Source organism: Oncorhynchus keta, chromosome 10 (assembly GCF_023373465.1).
Source record: "Oncorhynchus keta strain PuntledgeMale-10-30-2019 chromosome 10, Oket_V2, whole genome shotgun sequence".
NCBI lineage: Eukaryota > Metazoa > Chordata > Actinopteri > Salmoniformes > Salmonidae > Oncorhynchus > Oncorhynchus keta.
The window spans coordinates 19,675,271-19,696,588 of NC_068430.1; the positions used below are offsets into that span (position 1 = coordinate 19,675,271).

General features: G+C 44.1%; 1 pseudogene; it reads left to right on the forward strand.

Annotated features, from left to right (window-relative positions):
• Positions 1-21,318, forward strand: part of LOC118389634 (protein SHQ1 homolog) — a 55,498-nt pseudogene that overhangs the window by 23,141 nt on the left and 11,039 nt on the right.

A 21,318-nucleotide genomic window follows, 5' to 3' on the forward strand; every position in this document is an offset into this window, starting at 1 on the left:
CAATTAGGAGTGGGCAAGCCTGCTTTGTGTTGGAGGGAAGGAGGAAAGCAAAAGGCTGCTGAGCCAAACTTTTTAAGATGAAGTCCCTTTTTGAATGTTTAGTGTCTGGCCATGATGAAAATGCAGCATGTCTTTTTTGTTTGTTTTATTTCAGACGTACAGCTCATTGCAGAAGGTCCTGGTGGCCTTCGGGAGGAGGGTGTTACCCGCTTCACAGGCACTTTGCCCTGGTCTCTGCAGCCATGCAGGATGCAGCTCGGATCTTCCAGTCAGGTGAGTCTAGACTAGATGATGCCCTGTGACCACTCACCCCTGCCCTGAGGCTGCCAGGCACCTCCACACCTTAGTGGCCCGTTTTTCCACGCTGGTTAGAGCAGTATTGGCGGCCTCAGTGTTGTGCCCAAATAATAAAGCCCTCAATATGGCCTCGTCTAACCCCAATTAATGTGACAGCATAGTTATGCTAAATTTTAAAGGATTGCTTTAGTACTACTCTCTTTACTCTGACCAATGTTTTGATGGGAAATTGTGATTTAATGCATTTCTGTCGGAAGGCAAAGCTTGCCTGGTAGCTGTGGGCTGCAGCTTGTCTGTTCAATGCTTTGGAGACTGACAGAAAGACTGCTTTACAGCCAACATGCACCCAAATGCATACATCACCATAGCACCACAAGCAGAGCAGAGCAGCCCGCATACAAGCAGAATATTTCCTGCTCAAAACAATGCACTGAATAAAGTATCTAGAGAAAGGCCTCTCATTCGTGCTACAGTATAGCGTATGTGTAAAAGAAATCTCTCCAACAGAGTTGTCTGTCTGATTCAACTTCTCCAAGCAGGAAGTGTGTTTCTGTTCCATACGGACTCAAACTGTTGACTTTGATATCGCCCAGCACAAAGTAATCTTTAAATCAAAGGCCCGCAGGTAGGTAGATGAAGGCTCTGCCGTGTACACATTTAGGATGTCTGTGGGGTGAGATTATCCAGTTTGTGATGATTTGAACGCTCGTCAATGTCTGCAAATTAAAGGTTATTTTAAGCTCCAGATTAGCATTTTTCCGCGCCTCATTAAGTAAGGAGATGAGCTGATCAGATGACTGGGAGAATCCCATTTAGTCACTGTGAAGGAAGCCTCCTTGTACTAGACTTCACTATCTACCTTAATTCTCTAGAAACAAACACACAACTTCACCTGTTATAATGGGCCGTTTCACTCTCTCCTGACGCTGGACATTAGTTAATAAACAGTCACATACCCAGTTGTTTCTGTGCTGGAAAATGCAACCAAGCCTAACTGATGATATTAGTCTAAGCAGGCCAACAACAGCAAATACGTCTCTTCATTTGAATGAGTTTCCCTCTGCAAGTTCAACAACATTTTGTTCAGGCTTGTAATTGTCTTTATTTCCGTGCAGCAGCATCAGATCGAGTGAGAGAGTGAGTGTGGGTAATAGGGCTCTCGTTAATGAACTGTAAAGCTACAGTAATGCAGCCTGGCTGGTGTACGTCTGAGAGGGCACCACACGTTTCCTCCCAGCATTACTGCGCATAGCTAATTCATTTGTCAGGATAAGGCAAATGAAAATGTGTGCTCTAATTTGAGGCACTTAATTTAAACGGCCGTGAAAGCAAACTTTGGTAGATATTAGGAAAACAAACTCATTAATGTCTTGGGGGAGCGGCAGGTTAAGACCTTGAAAGAAATGTTATCCTGGGGGTAAATATTTGAACTGCCCTCTGCCAGGGCAGACTGGGATAAAAATTCAACCCTGGCATTTCAGCCACACTGCACGCGGTGTCTGTCACTGTGTCTGTCTGTCACTGTGTCTGTCTGTCACTGTGTCTTTCTGTCACTGTGTCTGTCTGTCACTGTGTCTGTCTGTCACTGTGTCTTTCTGTCACTGTGTCTGTCTGTCACTGTGTCTGTCTGTCACTGTGTCTGTCTGTCACTGTGTCTTTCTGTCACTGTGTCTGTCTGTCACTGTGTCTGTCTGTCACTGTGTCTGTCTGTCTCACTGTGTCTGTCTGTCTACTTTTCCTTGTTCTCATTTGTTGGTACTCTGTGTCAGTCACTCTGTCTGTCACTCCTAAGTGTTAATTGCTATTATATATAGAGCCAACATATTGAGGAACTGGCAGTACGTCAAATCTACTACACTCACCTCTGAGCTGTCTCTGCTAATCCTAGCATCCATTCCCACAGATCACTTTACCTCTGCTTGGCCCAGCAACATCATAGTTGTGAATGAAGAAAGATGACTAGATAAATGCCTAAAAGATGATCATTGGCTCATAATACCTTATGAAAGCCTAACTACTTATATTGCAAATATAAGTGCCTGGCTATCATACATGTCCCCCCCATCCTAACGGTTAATTATTATTACAAATATGTGTGTGTGTTTCCCTACGTCCACTATACTTGAAGGCTGCAGCAGCAGCAGCAGCTGTCTGATCTGCTGTGCCTATCATCACTGGGACCAGAAGACCAGGGGACCACACTGCCTGTGCTGGGCCTAGCAACCCCCTACCTGCCAGTTGATTGATATTTTGGCTCAGTATTATATATTACAAACCGTTTGCTCACCATTTATTAATTATTACTCCCACATTTGCAAATGTTAGTAAGCTAGTTATTCACACTCATATTTCCTTAAACATCCTGTGTTTGCTTCTGTGAGAAATTACACTGGTCACTCAAAGCATTTATAAAGTATTTATCAAATATAAATAGCACTCACTTTAGATTAGGGACTGCAAAAAGACCTTACGGATGATTAGTCAATGGTTTATTAATGTGAGAGTAATGATTACTAAATGGTGAACATACAATTTATAAATGCCTTATGGTTTATTATGGATTCTTAAAGTGTTACCCATCCTAGTTGTAAAAGAATAAACACATATATTTGACAAAGAACAAAATCACTGAATAAATGCCTCGTAGATGACCATTGAGGTAATATAATACCTTAGAACAGCCTAACTACATATTTCAAATTAGTGCATGTCAAGTGTTCCCTCCTGCCCACTTAGTGTTTAAATATTAGGCTACATAATTCAATAGAAGAAAACAGAGAGAGAGAAGGAGAAAGAGAGACGGACAGTTCCTTAATGGTTTGACTGTATAATTGGCTACATTAAGGAACAGTCAGTCTCTCTCTCCTTCACTCTCTCTGTTTTCTTCTATTGAATTTAGTATACAACCTTCTGTGTTTGTCAAAGAATGAAGCCGGGACTAGTTTATGTGAATGGATTTCCAGCTTTGACTATTTTGACAGTTCTGCGCATGTATGCATATCTTTCAAGAAGTGACAGACCTTTCAGCGAATGAAATAAGCGGGAGATAGGCGGGACTTTCCAGCCTTCAGTTTAGTGGCTATGTAATGTTATCCCACAGCAAGGTCACTTGTTACTACAGCTCATAAAACCTGAAGAGACTGAGATTCAGAAGCGATTAAACATTGATCAAACAATGAAAATACACAGACAGTCCCCGAAATGACTATTATTGTAATACATGTGTTAAGTAAAAAATATTTGTGTTTAGTAAAAAGCACTGTATAAATGTCTGGTAGATGGCTATTTCCTTACCTACTGTATGTGTTATAAAAGCCAATCTCACTACTTGTTAGGCTATATTGTTAGGCTATATTGCAAGTAGCCTAGTGTGTAAATGTTCCCCCGAATCGCCCTTCCCTAATTAGCCTATATTTCATACACCATACAACCAAAATATTAGGCCTATCTGTGTCAGTGTGCGTTAGTGAGTGTGTCCGTCTGTTTTCTTCCTACCTTGACTGCACCACAGCAGCTGATCTGTCATGTCTCACAAACAAAGTACATGGACCAGCAGAGCCAGAACTTTTTGCAAATAAGTAGGTTCATTTCACACATCAAGCCTTTTTTGGTCTCTGTTTCTGTTTTGACTGATTGACTGGCAGAGAGTCAGAGCGGTTCTCACTCTCGTTGATTATGCGCATTTAAATTGTAATGTGAATTTGCGCCACCTCAGCTCAGCCAATCACAAAACCGGGCCGACCCATTTTGGGAGTGGGGCCGGCCATTGCCCACTAGCCAGCCAAATGCTCAATATACACTGAGTGTACAAAACATTAAGGACCCCCGCACTCCCCTTTTGCAGCCAGAACAGCCTCAATTCATCCACCTCTGGCCTGCTCGCCTCCCTACCACTGAGGAAGTAGAGTTCCCGCTCAGCCCAGTCAAAACTGTTCGCTGCTCTGGCCCCCCAATGGTGGAACAAACTCCCTCACGACGCCAGGACAGCGGAGTCAATCACCACCTTCCGGAGACACCTGAAACCCCACCTCTTTAAGGAATACCTAGGATAGGATAAAGTAATCCTTCTCACCCCCCCCCCCTTAAAAGGTTTAGATGCACTATTGTAAAGTGGCTGTTCCACTGGATGTCATAAGGTGAATGCACCAATTTGTAAGTCGCTCTGGATAAGAGCGTCTGCTAAATGACTTAAATGTAATGTAAATGTAAATTCGTCAGGGTATGGATTCTACAAGGTGTAGAAAGCATTCCACAGGGATGCTGGCCCATGTTGACTCCAATGCTTCCCATAGTTGTGTCAAGTTGGCTGGATGTCCTTTGGGTGGTGGACTACTCTTAATACACACGGTAAACTGTTGAGCATGAAAAACCCAGTAGCGTTGCAGTTCTTGACACAACCGGTGAGCCTGGCACCTACTACCATACCCCGTTCAAAGGCACTTAAATCTGTTGTCTTGCCCATTCACCCTCTGAATGGCACACATACACAATCCAGGTCTCAATTGTCTCAAGGCTTAAAAATCCTCCTCCCCTACACTCCCATTCATCTACACTGATTGAAGTGGATTTAACATGTGACATCAATAAGGGACCATAAGTTTCACCTGGATTTACCTGGTCAATCTAGGTCATGGAAAGAACAGCTGTTCTTAATGTTTTGTACGCTCAGTGTAGATGATTATGACAACAGAGAAAAGGTACAAAGGTCATAGAAAAAACATGGCCATGGGCTGCCGGCTGTGTCCATTATTTTTGTATTTATATATTGTTTTGGTCAATTTCGACCACCCAACCCAAATAACAAATAAAAGATGGTCCTTCTGGCAGCACGCTTATTCTCAAGGAACTCATCCTGCTGCCTGCTAAGTGGCTGCAACCAATGGGCCGCCAGGCAGGGAGAGCTGGGTAGAGAGGGTTTAGCATGACTGCTGTCGTGTAGCTGACAGAAGGACCCACTGGAGTTGACTGTCGCACTAGCCTATACTGAGCTGGAAATGTTCCGTAATTGCTGTTCCTCAGTGTAGCTAAACTCACATTTGTCTGTCATGTTTTTTATTGAGCCTTTTCCCTTGGCTTTTTAACATTTAGCTGAAATTTAGCAGTCACTCTACTTCAATATGGCACTAGAAAATGTTGTCTCCACTGAAGGATGAGCTCATATAGTAGGCTATGTATGCTGTTGTAGAAGTGCACACGACCCTACTAGTAGTTGAAACCATAACAAAGTCTGCAGTTATCTTATACAGTATGTGCAGCTGTGTGTTGCCTATGTTCTCTTGTCACTTTGCCATGATGGATGTTAGGGGGCAGTGCCCCTGTGGCAGCTGTGTTGCTGTGCCCATGCACCTCCCTCCCGGGCCTGCCTGCCTACCTGTCTGTCTGACCTGCTCCAGGGCTCAACCACTTGGCTCGCCACCAACATGATCAACTGCCTGAACTTGTCATCAGAGTGTAAAACAGACGAGTGCAGGATTCATTGTGTCGCACGGCTCTCTCCCTCCCAGGCTGTCTCCCTCCCAGGCTGTCTCCCTCCCAGGCTAGCTCTTCAGGCTGGAGAGAAAAGTAAAACCGTGAGTTTTGGAGCAGGGAGAGCAGAGCTGTGTCTCTGTACTCTGCGTCCTGGCCCTGGAGTTGGAAGTTGAGCTCTCTCTCTCTGCTCCCTCTGTAAGACAGCTCATAATCAAAATGAAAACTAAAATGTTTGTGTAACGTTTTCCTCAGAGTGAGTGTTCTGTTTGTTTTGAAAAGAACAGAATGTCTCTGGGTACTGTGAGCCAATCCTGGAGGAGGATGCTGGACAGGAGGATTGTATCTAGCATTCCAGAGGGACATCAGAGACTGTAACGTTCTTGCTTCACGGAAACATGGCTCACTGGAGAGACGCTATCGGAGTCGGTGCAGCCAGCTGGTTTCTCCACGCATCGCACGGACAGAAACAAACATCTTTCTGGTAAGAAGAGGGGCGGGGACGTATGCCTTATGGCTAACGAGACGTGATGTGGTCACAAGAGCATACAGGAACTCAAGTCCTTCTGTTCACCTGATTTAGAATTCCTCACAATCAAATGTCGACCGCATTATCTACCAAGGGAATTCTCTTCGATTATAATCACAGCCGTATATATTCCCCCCCAAGCAGACACATCGATGGCTCTGAACGAACTTTATTTGACTCTTTGCAAACTGGAATCCATACATCCTGAGGCTGCATTCATTGTAGCTGGGGATTTTAACAAGGCTAATCTGAAAACAAGACTCCCTAAATTGTATCAGCATATCCATTGCGCAACCAGGGCTGGCAAAACCTTGGATCACTGCTATTCTAACCTCCGCGACGCATATAAGGCCCTGCCCCGCCCTCCTTTCGGAAAAGCTGACCACGACTCCATTTTGTTGATCCCTGCCTACAGACAGAAACTGAAACAAGAAGCTCCCACGCTGAGGTCTGTTCAACGCTGGTCCGACCAATCTGATTTCACACTCCAAGACTGCTTCCATCACGTGGACTGGGATATGTTTCGTATTGCGTCAGACAACAACATTGACGAATATGCTGATTCGGTGTGCGAGTTCATTAGAACGTGCGTTGAAGATGTCGTTCCCATAGCAACGATTAAAACATTCCCAAACCAGAAACCGTGGATTGATGGCAGCATTCGCGTGAAACTGAAAGCGCGAACCACTGCTTTTAATCAGGGCAAGGTGACCAGAAACATGACCGAATACAAACAGTGTAGCTATTCCCTCCGCATGGCAATCAAACAAGCTAAGCGTCAGTATAGAGACAAAGGAGAATCTCAATTCAATGGCTCAGACACAAGAGGTATGTGGCAGGGTCTACAGTCAATCACGGATTACAAAAAGAAAACCAGCCCCGTCACGGACCAGGATGTCTTGCTCCCAGGCAGACTAAATCACTTTTTTGCCCGCTTTGAGGACAATACAGTGCCACTGACACGGCCTGCAACCAAAACATGCGGCCTCTCCTTCACTGCAGCCGAGGTGAGTAAAACATTTAAACGTGTTAACCCTCGCAAGGCTGCAGGCCCAGACCTCATCCCCAGCCGCTCCCTCAGAGCATGCGCAGACCAGCTGGCTGGTGTGTTTACAGACATATTCAACCAATCCCTATCCCAGTCTGCTGTTCCCACATGCTTCAAGAGGGCCACCATTGTTCCTGTTCCCAAGAAAGCTAAGGTAACTGAGCTAAACGACTACCGCCCCGTAGCACTCACTTCCGTCATCATGAAGTGCTTTGAGAGACTAGTCAAGGACCATATCACCTCCACCCTACCTGACACACTAGACCCACTCCAATTTGCTTACCGCCCAAATAGGTCTACAGACGATGCAATCTCAACCACACTGCACACTGCCCTAACCCATCTGGACAAGAGGAATACCTATGTGAGAATGCTGTTCATCGACTACAGCTCGGCATTTAACACCATAGTACCCTCCAAGCTCATCATCAAGCTTGAGACCCTGGGTCTCGACCCCGCCCTGTGCAACTGGGTACTGGACTTCCTGACGGGCCGCCCCCAGGTGGTGAGGGTAGGCAACAACATCTCCACCCCGCTGATCCTCAACACTGGGGTCCCACAAGGGTGCGTTCTGAGCCCTCTCCTGTACTGTACTCCCTGTTCACCCACGACTGCGTGGCCACGCACGCCTCCAACTCAATCATCAAGTTTGCGGACGACACAACAGTGGTAGGCTTGATTACCAACAACGACGAGACGGCCTACAGGGAGGAGGTGAGGGCCCTCAGAGTGTGGTGTCAGGAAAATAACCTCACACTCAACGTCAACAAAACTCAGGAGATGATTGTGGACTTCAGGAAACAGCAGAGGGAACACCCCCCTATCCACATCGATGGAACAGTAATGGAGAGGGTAGAAAGTTTTAAGTTCCTCAGCATACACATCACAGACAGACTGAATTGGTCCACCCACACAGACAGCATCGTGAAGAAGGCGCAGCAGCGCCTCTTCAACCTCAGGAGGCTGAAGAAATTCGGCTTGTCACCAAAAGCACTCACAAACTTCTACAGATGCACAATCGAGAGCATCCTGGTGGGCTGTATCACCGCCTGGTACGGCAACTGCTCCGCCCACAACCGTAAGGCTCTCCAGAGGGTAGTGAGGTCTGCACAACGCATCACCGGGGGCAAACTACCTGCCCTCCAAGACACCTACACCACCCGATGTTACAGGAAGGCCATAAAGATCATCAAGGACAACAACCACCCGAGCCACTGCCTGTTCACCCCGCTATCATCCAGAAGGCGAGGTCAGTACAGTTGCATCAAAGCTGGGACCGAGAGACTGAAAAACAGCTTCTATCTCAAGGCCATCAGACTGTTAAACAGCCACCACTAACATTGAGTGGCTGCTGCCAACACACTGACTCAACTCCAGCCACTTTAATAATGGGAATTGATGGTAAATGATGTAAAATATATCACTAGCCACTTTAAACAATACTACCTAATATAATGTTTACATACCCTACATTATTCATCTCATATGTATACCTATATACTGTACTCTATATCATCTACTACATCTTTATGTAATACATGTATCACTAGCCACTTTAACTATGCCACTTTGTTTACATACTCATCTCATATGTATATACTGTACTCGACACCATCTACTGTATCTTGCCTATGCCGCTCTGTACCATCACTCATTCATATCTTTATGTACATATTCTTTATCCCCTTACACTTGTGTTTATAAGACAGTAGTTTTGGAATTGTTAGTTAGATTACTTGTTGGTTATTACTGCATTGTCGGAACTAGAAGCACAAGCATTTCGCTACACTCGCATTAACATCTGCTAACCATGTGTATGTGACAAATACAATGTGATTTGATTTGATTTAGACTTGGAACGAGAGGGCTCTGCAACCAGCCAATTGCGTCCCACCAAGGGGCTATTTATATGCCTGGGTTGAGAAAGGGGTTTTGTGGCAGCGAATGTAAAGGATCTAACTTGGCTCCCTCCAGGTGTGTATCTTTTTGTAATGGTACACTTTGAGGGAAATCAGACCAAATAAATGAGTTCCAAAACTGTTATGAAATTAACTGTTTTGATTATCTATGCCCACTTGAGTTGTCTTTCTGGACTAGATATAGTGGACCTGAAAGTTGATTAATTGCTCACTCTGTCATAAGTTGTCTGCAATAGTATGAACTTACAATACTCCCATGATCTCCCGTAGCCTATAATTTGAAGAAAGGATGTGTGGGACAATGACAATGAGACTTTAAGCCTTTAGGAACCACAGTCTCTGCCAGCAACTCCCCTATTGTGTAATAATATACAGTATCAGTCAAAAGTTTGGACACATCTACTCATTCAAGGGTTTTTCCTTATTTTTACTATTTTCTATTTTGTAGCATAATAGTGAAGACATCAACAGAATAAAATAACACATATGGAATCATGTAGTAACCAAAAAAGGGTTAAATAAATACAAATAAATTTGTCATTTTTCAAAGTAGCTACCCTTTGCCTTGATGACAGCTTTGCACACTCTTGGCATTCTCTCAACCAGCTTCAACTGGACTGCTTTTCCAACAGTCTTGAAGGAGTTCCCACATATGCTGAGCACTTGTTGGCTTCTTTTCCTTGGTCCAACTCATCACAAACTATCTCAATTGGGTTGAGGTCGGGAAGCCAGGTCATCTGATGCAGCACTCCCATCACTCTCCTTCTTGGGCAAATAGCCCTTACACAGCCTGGAGGTGTGTTGGGTCATTGTCCTGTTGAAAAAAACAAATTATAGTTACATTAAGTGCAAACCAGATGGGATGGTGTATCACTGCAGAATGCTGTGGTAGCCATGCTGGTTAAGTGTGCCTTGAATTCTAAATAAATTACCGACAGTGTCACCAGCAAAGCACCATCACACCTTCTCCTCCATGCTTCACTGTGGAAACCACACATGCAGAGATTATCTGAGATTAACCCTACTAATGCTTGTGTACTAAAATATCCTTCTTTAAGCCTAGGCATTGGGCTTGAGATAGTTTCTTTAACTAACTCATATAAGCTAAGTAACAAATATAATTAAGATGTCTTATCTACAGAATATGCTTATATGATTGGACCGTTGAAACTCTTTGTTATTAGAATGTCTCCTTTCGGACTCTGGTGTTGGCAGCTGCACTTCCTCCCTCAAATGGGCCTCAGTAACCTTGGGTCCAGAGAGGGGAGAAGTCAGGCTCATCTATCACATGTCCCTGTTGCTATGCAGAATATCAGCAAGGAGTATGGAAAAGGAGGTCAGAAGGAAACATTGTTTCCGTATGTGAACTGTGTGTCTTTATTGCAAACCATGTGAAGGGATGCCGTAAGTAATGGGGAACCAATCACTTGTCTCCTCAGTGTCTGTGTGTCAGTCACCTTCTAGGGGGAGCCGGTTTCCACCATGAACTAGGGAGAGAACAAAGTAACAACAAATGTCCTAAGTTCTTAGTACCGAACAAAACAAGTTATTTGTATTTGGGGCCCAAGGTCTGGCACAGGATGTGTGGGGTTAGTGTTTGGAACCATTGTACGTCATATCTGAAGTTGCACCTATCTTGACATAGTATGTAACCCAGAGGTTAATTCCACCCAGTGGGCTCTCACTCCACCACCTGCAGGGTGGGGCGACGAGCCTCCTTGTTGTAACAAGTCTTTTAATAAAAGTAATACCTTGATTGATTATTCATTTTGCCTTTCCTCATTATTGATTAAGGGTAGAATTTCCATCACACTCATCAGACCAAAGGACAGATTTCCACAGCAATTCAACCAAGAAGGCCTGATTCACACAGTCTCCTCTGAACAGTTGATGTTAAGTTGCGTCTGTTACTTGAACTCTGAAGCATTTATTTGAGGTGCAGTTAACTAACTTATCCTCTGCAGCAGAGACAACTCTGGGTCTTCCTTTCCTGTCGCCGTCATCATGAGAGACAGTTCCATCATAGCACTTGATGGTTCTTGTGACTGCACTTAAAGAAACTTTCAAGGTTCTTGAAATTTTCAGGATTGTCTTACCTTCATGTAATGATGGACTGTTGTTTCTCTTTGCTTATTTGAGCTGTTCTTGCCATAATATGGATTTGGTCTTTAACCCTATTTGGTTATCTTCTGTATACCACCCATACCTTGTCACAACACAACTGATTGGCTCAAATGCATCAAGAAAAATAAATTCCATAAATGCACTTTTAAAAAGGCACACCTGTTAATTTAAATGAATTCCATGTGACTACCTCATGACTACCTCACACAGGTTGAGAGAATGCCAAGAGTGTGCAAAGCTGTCATCAAGGCAAAGGGTGGCTACTTTGAAGAATCTCAAATGTAAAATATATTTTACATTTGTTTAATCATTTTTTGCTTACTACATGATTCCAAATGTGTTCTTTCATAGTTTTGATGCCTTCACTATTATCCTTCAATGTAGAAAATAGTAAAAACAAACAAAAACCTTTGAATGAGTAGGTGTGTCCAAACACACACGCACACACATATATATACAGTGCCTTGCAAAAGTATTCGACCCCCTTGAACTTTGCGACCTTTTGCCACATTTCAGGCTTCAAACATAAAGATATAAAACTGTATTTTTTGTGAAGAATCAACAACAAGTGGGACACAATCATGAAGTGGAACGACATTTATTGGATATTTCAAACTTTTTTAACAAATCAAAAACTGAAGAATTGGGCGTGCAAAATTATTCAGCCCCTTTAATTTCAGTGCAGCAAACTCTCTCCAGAAGTTCAGTGAGGATCTCTGAATGATCCAATGTTGACCTAAATGACTAATGATGATAAATACAATCCACCTGTGTGTAATCAAGTTTCCGTATAAATGCACCTGCACTGTGATAGTCTCAGAGGTCCGTTAAAAGCGCAGAGAGCATCATGAAGAACAAGGAACACACCAGGCAGGTCCGAGATACTGTTGTGAAGAAGTTTAAAGCCGGATTTCGATACAAAAAGATTTCCCAAGCTTTAACTTCTTGCGTCGAGCCATCCCGGATCCGGTATCGTGACTACAGCCTCAAGCTCATTACCATAACGCAACGTTAACTATTCATGAAAATCACAATTGAAATGAAATTAATCTATTTGCTCTCAGGCTTAGCCTTTTTGTTAACAACACTGTCATCTCAGATTTTCAAAAATATGCTTCTCTACCATAGCAAACTAGCATTTAGCATTTAGCGTTAGCATTTAGCGTTAGCATTAGCAGGCCACATTTTCGCAAAAACATTCAATAAATAATTTACCTTTTCAAGAACTTCGGATGTTTTCAATGAGGATACTCTCAGTTAGATAGCAAATGTCCAGTTTTTCCTGAAATATTTTTGGTGCAGGAGAAATTGGTCCGTTTGGTGCGTCACATTTGTCTACCAAAAAAAAAACGAAAATTCAGTTATCCAAACGCCAAACCTTTTTCCAAATTAACTCCATAATATCGACTGAAACATGGTAAACGTTGTTTAGAATCAATCCTCAAGGTGTTTTACACATATCTGTTCAATAATGTATCGTTCCTGGAAGTATCCTTCTCCTTCTGTATCGAAAGGTCAAATGAATGCCACTGGGAATTACGCACCAATTTAGACAAAGGCCACCGGACGGCCCCCTGGCAAATGTAGTCTCTTATGGCCAATCTTCCAATGATATGCCTACAAATACGCCACAATGCTGCAGACATCTTGGATGAACGGCAGAGCGCATAAGCTCGTTCCCAGCATATTCACAGCCATATAAGGAGACGTTAGTAAACACAGCGTCAAAAATCCTGTTCATTTCCTGTTAGAAGTTGCATCTTGGTTTCGCCTGTCGCATTAGTTCTGGGGCACGCACAGATAATATCTTTGCAGTTTTGGAGACGTGAGAGTTTTGTCTTTCCAAGGCTGTCAATTCCATGCATAGTCGAGGATCTTTTCGTCACAAAATATCGCGCTTAAAACGGGCAAGTCTTTTTATCCAATAATGACATAGCGCACCCATAGACGCAAGAAGTTAAACATCCCAAGGAGCACTGTGCAAGCGATAATATTGAAATGGAAGGAGTATCAGACCACTGCAAATCTACCAAGACCTGGCCGTCCCTCTAAACTTTCAGCTCATACAAGGAGAAGACTGATCAGAGATGCAGCCAAGAGGCCCATGATCACTCTGGATGAACTGCAGAGATCTACAGCTGAGGTGGGACACTCTGTCCATAGGACAACAATCAGTCGTATATTGCACAAATCTGGCCTTTATGGAAGAGTGGCAAGAAGAAAGCCATTTCTTAAAGATATCCATAAAAAGTGTAGTTTAAAGTTTGCCACAAGCCACCTGGGAGACACACCAAACATGTGGAAGAAGGTGCTCTGGTCAGATGAAACCAAAATTGAACTTTTTGGCAACAATGCAAAACGTTATGTTTGGCGTAAAAGCAACACAGCTCATCACCCTGAACTCACCATCCCCACTGTCAAACATGGTGGTGGCAGCATCATGGTTTGGACCTGCTTTTCTTCAGCAGGGACAGGGAAGATGGTTAAAATTGATGGGAAGATGGATGGAGCCAAATACAGGACCATTCTGGAAGAAAACCTGATGGAGTCTGCATAAGACCTGAGACTGGGACGGAGATTTGTCTTCCAACAAGACAATGATCCAAAACATAAAGCAAAATCTACAATGGAATGGTTCAAAAATAAACATATCCAGGTGTTAGAATGGCCAGGTCAAAGTCCAGACCTGAATCCAATCGAGAATCTGTGGAAAGAACTGAAAACTGCTGTTCACAAATGCTCTCCATCCAACCTCACTGAGCTCGAGCTGTTTTGCAAGGAGGAATGGGAAAAAATGTTAGTCTCTCAATGTGCAAAACTGATAAAAACTGATAGAGACATACCCCAAGCGACTTACAGCTGTAATCGCAGCAAAAGGTGGCGCTACAAAGTATTAACTTAAGGGGGCTGAATAATTTTGCACGCCCAATTTTTCAGTTTTTGATTTGTTAAAAAAGTTTGAAATATCCAATAAATGTCGTTCCACTTCATGATTGTGTCCCACTTGTTGTTTATTCTTCACAAAAAAATACAGTTTTATATCTTTATGTTTGAAGCCTGAAATGTGGCAAAAGGTCGCAAAGTTCAAGGGGGCCGAATACTTTCGCAAGGCACTGTATATATATATATATATATATATATATATATATATATATATATATATATATATATATATATATATATATATATATATATGTGTGTGTATGTATGTATATATGTATATATATATATATATATTACCATTCCTCACACGGCCATCGATTAACACTGTTTTTCTACTCTTGCGTCCTGAAGTGGCTGTTGGATATTCACTAAATCTTCCAGGAGAATGAGCCGGCCTACCTACTGAATGACCTCTACATCACAGACTGCTGTGTCTTGATTCAGAGGGTCAAGTAAGTCCACCCCCCCTCCCTCAGCAAGAAAATTCCCTCCCAGGGTCAATGCGGATTAGACAAGTCATTTGTCATAGCCCGGCCACTTGACGGACAGAGCTATTGTGAGATGCAATCTACTTGTATCCCTGTTCCTCTGTCAAAGGTGCTGTTGGCGAGTGTGTGGTCTGTACAGTCTCCCTCCATGCTGCAGTGGAGTCTCAGTAGATCATACTGAGGCTTCTCTCAGTGACAGTACTAGGATGAGAAGAAGCAGATTGACAGTGCACTGTGTAGTACAATATCTGTGCTTGTACGTTAACTCAAGAAAGATCTTTGTAGTTTCTTCCTTAATTGATGTGGAATGCATGGCTCTCTCCTCACCCTTGTACATATTTTACAATTACTTACACGTTGAAAATGTGAGCCTGCAAGCACACCGTTCCATAATGAGCTCTGTTTTACTCTTGGCGGGGGTTTAGCCAAGTGGTGTGCTCGTCTGTAAAATAACAGTGAAATGTGCTCCTGACGTTGTAGGCCCCTCGTCCAGATGCAGACAGCCGGGAGTTTACTGGAGCTTTCTCTGGTTAGAATTTTGCCAACGAAGTCCCATTCTCTCTGGAAAAGAAAACACCTCGACGGCCAATTAATCATAAATCAATGGTGGAGATCAGAGTTGGAGTCCGTTTCGATCTGTCTGTTACACTGCAGCAGACAGGAAAAAGAGAGTACGGAGAGTTTTGGTCCTGAGCTCTCTCGCACTCTCTCTCTCTCTCTCTCTCTCTCTCTCTCTCTCTCTCTCTCTCTCTCTCTCTCTCTCTCTCTCTGCATATGCTTGGAGCAGCAGCAGAGCAGTACTGTCAAGCCACTGGAAAACTCAATCAGTCTCACCTCAGTCAGAGTCAAGGAGATGAAACGACAGAAAGGCATCTGAGTTTGAGTGCTTTCCCGTCTGCCTCCCTCTCCCCCACTGTGTATCGGCGCTAAATGTCAGCTTGACCTAACAACACGCTGCCTTCCACTGGTTGCAACCCCGCATCGATCATTAAATGGATTAGTCCTGGTGCTTGCCGCATTGACCTGTGATTGAGTTGTTACATTTCCCTTTTCCTGTAAAATTTTTCAGGTAATTAACAAAGCAAAGCTTTTTTGTCTTTCTGCCCTGAGAACTGGCTCATTTCAGCTGTGGTGTCAGCAGAGACCGACACAGTGAGAGTAGACAGCCAGAGAGCAGCTGAGTCCAGACAGAGGTACCAACCCTCCTGTTGTAGCGGTTGCCTCAGGGCACCTGGCTCGAAAACCTCCAGAGCCCAGGCGTTCCATTCCGTTGTCTTGCTGCCAAGCTATTCCCAAGTAGACATTTCATAACTGTTGTACATTATTGTGCCTCAGACTGCATTTCATTCCTTTCTGAATGTGGAATAAAATAGCGCAGTCCACTTGCCATGCAAAGCAGCAGCGAGAGGAGAGCTGTCTGTTCTTTCGGCAGGCCTCGAGCAGCAACCAGCTGTGGTTTGCATGCCATAGACAGCGCTCTGTTATCACATATGGTTAGTTGTGACAGCCCTTTGTCCCAGTGACAGGTTTGATGACAGATTGTATTAGCATTGTTCTACTCCTCACGGTTAGATATTCCCCCGTGAAGGATTTGTCATTCCTGCTAAGTGAGTTGTCTTTCTTTCTCTGTGATTCCGGTGGTAAGATGAGACGAGCTGTAATCCCCTGTATCTTTTCAGTCCTCCCCACAGTCGACTCCCAGACACGATCAGCCGTTCATGATGGACATAGTGATTAATGAATGCGTTGCTCAGTGGGTTGACTTATACTGTCTGTCTCTCTGGGCTGTCCCACATGCGTTCATGCTCTTAAAGTCACTCCGACAGCAGACATTTACAGTATCATAAAAACTTGTGATTTAGACCAGTGAAACCCTCTCGTTCCACAAACTCACACACAGACAAACAAGTGGGCAGTCCACTCTCAGATCAGTAGTATCGGGGTGGAGAAAATCATTCTAACGCCATTTAGTATTTGTCCTGATAAAATGTGTTTAAAGTGGATAATTAATGTTGCTTACAACATATTCTATATTACAGAGGGACATTCTATCATTCACATATCTTTGAATTGTCAGATACATTGAACATTTCCTCCAATGATCTGCCACTAACAAATTAAAGCACCTCTTTACCATTTGTTTCATTGGTTTGTTTTGATGATCCTCTGATGCCCAACCCCGGCATTGTTGTTAGACTGAATTCATTTTATTTATCCCGGCAGTGTTGTTAGACTGAATTCATTTTATTTATCTGTCTCTTCTCTCATCAAAAGGCTTGGAAGGATGCCAATGTAGATTGACTGAGGCCAGTCTACCAAAGCCCATAGGATCAGTGTTGTGATACTGTACCTCAGTTAAATCAGCAGGGCTCTAACTTCCCCTTGCTCTTTCATCATTCTCACATCCCTCCCCCCACTTTACCCGCTGTCTGCCGCACAATCAATTAATTGGGTCAATTAAATCCTAGAGCAAAAACCATGACAACCTGTGGGTGTCTAGCTCAAGGGCTCGCTCGTCTAGGAGTAGGAATTGAGGATCTTTCTCTGTCTTTGTCTTTCTCTCTGTCTTTGTCTTTCTCTCGCTGCTGTCCATTCAGCCTCTACACACATTGTGTGTATGACAATGCCCAGAGGAGCGCTCTCTTCTCCAGAGCCCCAGGAGGCCCTCGGGGGACAACCAGCTGCTGCTAGAACCAGACTGACCACCCCAGGCCACTGGGTTAAGGGGGGTTCAGTGGGCCAGTCAAGCCACGGCCAGACGCCTGGGGAATGTAATGTTGTCATCAGTGGTTTCCCTATGATTTTTTTCAGCGAGTCTCTACAGAAATATCTATACAGTACCAGTCAAAAGTTTAGACACGCCTACTTATTCAAGGGTTTTTCTTTATTTTTACTATTAATCTTCATTGTAGGATAATAGTGAAGACATCAAAACTATGAAATAACACATATGGAATCATGTAGTAACGAAAAAAGTGTGACACAAATCCAAATATATTTGAGATTCTTCAAAGTAGCCACCCTTTTCCTTGATGACAGCTTTGCACACTCTTGGCATTCTCTCAAACAACTTCATGAGGAATGCTTTTCCAACAGACTTAAAAGAGTTCCCACATATGTTGAGCACTAGTTGGCTGCTTTTCCTTCACTCTGCGGTCCAACTTGTCCCAAACCATCTCGATTGGATTGAGATCGGGTGATTGTGGAGGCCAAGTCATCTGATGCATCACTCCATCACTCTCCTTCTTGGTCAAATAGATCTTACACAGCCTTACACTGTTGGGTCATTGTCCAGTTGAAAAACAAATGATTGTCCAGACCAGATGGGATGGCGTTTCGCTGCCAGAATGCTGTGGTAGCCATGCTGGTTAAGTGTGTATTGAATTCTAAGTAAATCAACGACAGTGTCACCAGCAAAGCATCCCCACACCATCACACTTCCTCCTCCATGATTCACGGTGGGAACCACACATGCGGAGAGCATCCGTTCACCTACTCTTCGTCTCACAAAGAAACGGCGGTTGGAACCAAAAATCTCAAATTTGAACTCATCAGACCAAAGGACCGATTTCCACCGGTCTAATGTCCATTACTCGTGTTTCTTGGCCCAAGCAAGTCTCTTCTTTTTATTGGTGTCCTTTATTAGTTGTTTCATTGCAGCAATTCGACCATGAAGGCCTGATTCACGTAGTCTCCTCTGAACAAGATGACGCCGAAGAACATGGCTGACATTTTACAGTCTCCCAACCACTGGGGCTATTTAGTTTTTTGGCGTTTTGTGTAACTTATTTTTTAACACTTATTTTGTACATAATGTTGCCGCTATTGTCTATGACCAAAAATGACTTCTGGACTTCAGAACAGCGATTACTCACCGCGGACTGAAAGAAACCTTTTCCTTAAATGAGTCAGACGAAAAGGATATATCATGCTTTCACTGGAACAGGCCCTGATCTCTGTAAATTGCTTGATGACGCAAGAAAAGGGGCCGCAGATCGGGCTGCCTTCTGAGAATCCATAGGCGAGCGAGTAAACTCCCACTGTCATCCATTGTTCTTGCTAATGTGCAATCATTGGAAATTTTTATTGATGACCTACGATTAAGATTATCCTACCAACGGGACATTAAAAACTGTAATATCTTATGTTTCACTGAGACGTGGCTGAACAACTATATGGATAATATAGAGCTGGCAGGATTTTCCATGCACTGGCAGGACAGAGAAGCTACGTCTGGTAAGACGTGTGTCTATTTGTGAATAACAGCTGGTGCACGATGTCTAATATTAAAGAAGTCTCAAGGAATTGCTCGGCTGAGGTAGAGTACCTTATGATAAGCTTTAGACCATATTATTCTTAGCCATCTATTTACCACCACAGAATGAAGCTGGCACCAAGAACGCTCTCAACCAACTCTATAAGGCCATACGCAAAGAAGAAAATGCTCACCCAGAAGCAATGCTCCTAGTGGCCGGAGATTTTAATGCAGGCAAAGTTAAATCAGTTTTACCAAATTTTTACCAGCATGTCACATGTGCAACCAGAGACAAAAAAATCCAAGACCACCTTTACTCCATACACAGAGATGCATACAAAGCTCTCCTCCGCCCTCCATTTGGCAAATCTGACCATAATTATATCCTCCTGATTCCTGCTTACAAGCAAAAACTAAAGCAGGAAGTACCAGTGACTTGTTCAATACGGAAGTGGTCACATGACGTGGATGCTACACTACAGGATTGTTTTGCTAGCACAGACGGGAATATGTTCCGGGATTCATCCAATGGCATTGAGGAGTACACCACCTCAGTCTTCGGCTTCATCAATAAGTGCATCGACGACGTCGTCCCCACAGTGACCTTACGTACATATCCCAACCAGAAGCCATGGATTACAGGCAACATCCGTATTGAGCTAAACATCCGTATAGAGCTGCCTCTTTCAAGGAGTGGGAGACTAATCTAGACGCTTATAAGAAATCCCGCTATGCCCTCAGACGAACCATCAAACAAGCAAAGCGTCAATACAGGACTAAGATTGAATCCTGCTACACCGGTTCTGATACTCGTCTGATGTGGCAGGCCTTGAAAACTATTACGGACTACAAAGGTAAACCCAGACTCGAGCCTACCAGACGAGCTAAATGCCTTTTATGCTCGCATCGAGGCAAGCAACACTGAAGAATGCAAGAGAGCACCTGCTGTTCTGGATAACTGTGTGATCACGATCTCAGTAGCCTATGTGAACAAAACCTTTAAACAGGTCAACATTCACAAAGCTGTTGGGCCAGATGGATTACCAGGACTTGTACTCAAAGCATGTGCAGACCAACTGTCAAGTGTCTTCACTGATATGTTCAACCGCTCCCCAACCGAGTCTGTAATACCTACATGTTTCAAGCAGACCACCATAGTCCCTGTGCCCAAGAAAGCAAAGGTAACCTGCCTAAATGATTACTGCCCCGTAGCACTCACGTCGGTAGCCATGAAGTGCTTTGAACGGCTGGTCATGGGTCACATCAACAGCATCCTCCCTGACACCCTAGATCCACTCCAATTCACATACCGCCCCAACAGATCCACAGATGACGCAATCTCAATCGTGCTCCACACTGCCCTTTCCCATGTGGACAAAAGGAACACTTCTGAGAATGCTGTTCATTGACAACAGCTCAGTGTTTAACACCATAGTACCCACAAAGCTCATCACTAAGCTAAGGACTCTGGGACTAAACACCTCCCTCTGCAACTGGATCCTGGACTTCCTGACGGGCCGCCCCCCAGGTGGTAAGAGTAGGAAACAACACGTCTTCCACGCTGATCCTTAACACTGGGGCCCCTCAAGGGTGTGTACTTAGTCCCCTACTGTTCTCTCTGTTCACCCACGACTGCATGGCCAAACACGACTCCAACACCGTCATTAAGTTTGCTAATGACACAACAGTTGTAGGCCTGATCACCGACAACGATGAGACAGCCTATAGGGAGGAGGTCAGAGAACTGGCAGTGTGGTGAGCAAGACAAAGGATGTGAGCACTGTGAGCAAGACAAAGTAGCTGATCGCGGACTACATTAAAAGGCGGGCAGAACAGGCCCCCATTAACATCGACGGGGCTGTAGTGGAGCGGGTTGAGAGTTTCAAGATCCTTGGTGTCCACATCACCAACGAACTATCATGGTCCAAATATACCAAGACAGTCGTGAAGAAAGCATGACAAACCCCTCCCTGCGGACCTGGCATCCTTTCACTCCCTCCTCTCTACATTTTCCTCCTCTGTCTCTGCTGCTAAAGCCACTTTCTACCACTCTAAATTTCAAGCATCTGCCTCTAACCCTAGGAAGCTCTTTGCCACCTTCTCCTCCCTCCTGAATCCTCCTCCCCCTCCCCCCCCCCCTCCTCCCTCTCTGCAGATGACTTCGTCAACCATTTTGAAAAGAAGGTCGACGACATCCGATCCTCGTTTGCTAAGTCAAACGACACCGCTGGTTCTGCTCACACTGCCCT